We start from the raw sequence: 2,579 nt of genomic DNA, 5'->3' as shown, positions 1-2,579 counted from the left end.
CTGATTGGTGTTATATTGAGAACCCAGACCTTTTCAGAAGCGAGGTAGTGCAAGATCAAAACCTTCTGATCGATATTGCGCCATCGCACCTCGCAGAAACCGTTCAACCCATTTTTGTGTCCTCTGGTTTGGCAGAGCGATGCATCACCTCGGCTATGAATCCTGAAGCACTCATCGACAGTTTGGCCGAGTGGTCCAAGGCGCTGGCTTTAGGCGTCAGTCTGAAAGGGCGTGGGTTCGAACCCCACAGCTGTCAGTCTATATACCTGACTGGTCTTATATTAAGAACCGAGACCCTTTCGGAAGCGAGGTAGTGCAAGACCAAAACCTTTTGATCGATATTGTGCCATCGCACCGCGCAGAATCCGTTCAATCCATTTTTTGTGTCCTCTGGTTTGGCAGAGCGATGCATCACCTCGGCTATGAATCTTGAAGCACTCATCGACAGTTTGGCCGAGTGGTCTAAGGCGCTGGCTTCAGGCGTCAGTCCGCAAGGGCGTGGGTTCGAATCCCGCAGCTGTTAGAAATTTCTTTTCGTGTGATTCGATGAAGAACGCATTCCGCGGAAACAATTCGAAACCATTTTTGTGTCATGTCCTATAGTGTAACGCATCTTCTCCGCTATGATTTTTGAAGCACTCATCGACAGTTTGGCCGAGTGGTCTAAGGCGCTGGCTTAAGGCGCCAGTCCGAAAGGGCGTGGGTTCGAACCCCACAGCTGTCAGCCTATATACCTGACTGGTCTTATATTAAGAACCGAGACCCTTTCAGAAGCGAGGTAGTGCAAGACCAAAACCTTTTGATCGATATTGTGCCATCGCACCTCGCAGAATCCGTTCAATCCATTTTTTGTGTCCTCTGGTTTGGCAGAGCGATGCATCACCTCGGCTATGAATCTTGAAGCACTCATCGACAGTTTGACCGAGTGGTCTACGGCGCTGGCTTCAGGCGTCAGTCCGCAAGGGCGTGGGTTCGAATTCCACAGCTGTTAGAAATTTCTTTTCGTGTGATTTGATGAAGAACGCATTCCGCGGAAACGGTTCGAAACCGTTTGTGTCATGTCCTATAGTGTAACGCATCTTCTCCGCTATGATTTTTGAAGCACTCATCGAGAGTTTGGCCGAATGGTCTAAGGCGCTGGCTTAAGGCGCCAGTCCGAAAGGGCGTGGGTTCGAACCCCACAGCTGTCAGTCTATATACCTGACTGGTGTTGTATTAAAATCCGAGACCTTTTCAGAAGCGAGGTAGTGCGAGACCAAAACCTTCTGATCGATATTGCGCCATCGCAACTCGCAGATACCGTTCAACCCATTTCTGTGCCCTTTGGTTTGGCAGAGCGATGCATCACCTCGGCTATGAATCTTAAAGTACTCATAGACAGTTTGTCCGAGTGGTCTAAGGCGCTGGCTTCAGGCGTCAGTCCGCAATGGCGTGGGTTCGAATCCCACAGCTGTAAGAAATTTCTCTTCGTGTGATTTGATGAAGAACGCATTCCGCGGAAACGGTTCGAAACCGTTTTTGTGTCATGTCCTATAGTGTAACGCATGTTCTCCGCTATGATTTTTAAAGCACTCATCGACAGGTTGGCCGAGTGGTCCAAGGCGCTGGCTTAAGGCGCCAGCCCGAAAGGGCGTGGGTTCGAACCCCACAGCTGTCAGTCTATATACCTGACTGGTGTTATATTGAGAACCCAGACCTTTTCAGAAGCGAGGTAGTGCAAGATCAAAACCTTCTGATCGATATTGCGCCATCGCACCTCGCAGAAACCGTTCAACCCATTTTTGTGTCCTCTGGTTTGGCAGAGCGATGCATCACCTCGGCTATGAATCTTGAAGCACTCATCGACAGTTTGGCCGAGTGGTCTAAGGCGCTGGCTTCAGGCGTCAGTCCGCAAGGGCGTGGGTTCAAATCCCACAGCTGTTAGTCTATATACCTGACAGGTCTTATATTAAGAACCGAGACCCTTTCAAAAGCGAGGTAGTGCAAGATCAAAACCTTCTGATCGATATTGTGCCATCGCACCTCGCAGAAACCGTTCAACCCATTTTTGTCTCCTCTGGTTTGGCAGAGCGATGCATCACCTCGGCTATGAATCTTGAAACATTCATCGACAGTTTGGCCGAGTGGTCTAAGGCTCTGGCTTAAGGCGCCAGTCTGAAAGAGCGTGGGTTTGGACCCCACAGCTGTCAGTCTATATACCTGACTGGTGTTGTATTAAAATCCGAGACCTTTTCAGAAGCGAGGTAGTGCAAGACCAAAACCTTCTGATCGATATTGCGCCATCGCAACTCGCAGATACCGTTCAACCCATTTCTGTGCCCTTTGGTTTGGCAGAGCGATGCATCACCTCGGCTATGAATCTTGAAGTACTCATCGACAGTTTGTCCGAGTGGTCTAAGGCGCTGGCTTCAGGCGTCAGTCCGCAAGGGCGTGGGATCGAATCCCACAGCTATTAGAAATTTCTTTTCGTGTGATTTGACGAAGAACGCATTCCGCGGAAACGGTTCGGAACCGTTTTTGTGTCATGTCCTATAGTGTAACGCATCTTCTCCGCTATAGTTTTTGAATCACTTACCGAC

At 49.5% G+C, this 2,579-nt stretch overlaps 10 non-coding genes across 10 annotated transcripts; all 10 read left to right on the top strand.

Moving 5' to 3' along the window:
• The first annotated feature begins 176 nt into the window (after positions 1–176).
• Pmar_PMAR004634 lies at positions 177–256 on the top strand. The gene has a single exon. It is a non-coding gene; the product is annotated as a tRNA-Leu (tRNA).
• Positions 257–443: 187 nt separating this feature from the next.
• On the top strand, positions 444–523 carry Pmar_PMAR004633. Its single transcript has one exon. It is a non-coding gene; the product is annotated as a tRNA-Leu (tRNA).
• Positions 524–644: 121 nt separating this feature from the next.
• On the top strand, positions 645–724 carry Pmar_PMAR004632. Its single transcript has one exon. It is a non-coding gene; the product is annotated as a tRNA-Leu (tRNA).
• Positions 725–911: 187 nt separating this feature from the next.
• On the top strand, positions 912–991 carry Pmar_PMAR004631. The gene has a single exon. It is a non-coding gene; the product is annotated as a tRNA-Leu (tRNA).
• Positions 992–1,110: 119 nt separating this feature from the next.
• Positions 1,111–1,190, top strand: Pmar_PMAR004630. Its single transcript has one exon. It is a non-coding gene; the product is annotated as a tRNA-Leu (tRNA).
• A 186-nt stretch (positions 1,191–1,376) lies between these two features.
• Positions 1,377–1,456, top strand: Pmar_PMAR004629. Its single transcript has one exon. It is a non-coding gene; the product is annotated as a tRNA-Leu (tRNA).
• A 121-nt stretch (positions 1,457–1,577) lies between these two features.
• Pmar_PMAR004628 lies at positions 1,578–1,657 on the top strand. The gene has a single exon. It is a non-coding gene; the product is annotated as a tRNA-Leu (tRNA).
• A 186-nt stretch (positions 1,658–1,843) lies between these two features.
• On the top strand, positions 1,844–1,923 carry Pmar_PMAR004627. Its single transcript has one exon. It is a non-coding gene; the product is annotated as a tRNA-Leu (tRNA).
• A 186-nt stretch (positions 1,924–2,109) lies between these two features.
• Pmar_PMAR004626 lies at positions 2,110–2,189 on the top strand. Its single transcript has one exon. It is a non-coding gene; the product is annotated as a tRNA-Leu (tRNA).
• Positions 2,190–2,375: 186 nt separating this feature from the next.
• On the top strand, positions 2,376–2,455 carry Pmar_PMAR004625. Its single transcript has one exon. It is a non-coding gene; the product is annotated as a tRNA-Leu (tRNA).
• The last annotated feature ends 124 nt before the right edge of the window (positions 2,456–2,579 follow it).

Source organism: Perkinsus marinus, assembly GCF_000006405.1.
Source record: "Perkinsus marinus ATCC 50983 genomic scaffold scf_1104296931602, whole genome shotgun sequence".
Classification (NCBI taxonomy): Eukaryota; Perkinsozoa; order Perkinsida; family Perkinsidae; genus Perkinsus; species Perkinsus marinus.
This window is presented reverse-complemented; position numbering and strand designations above follow the sequence as displayed.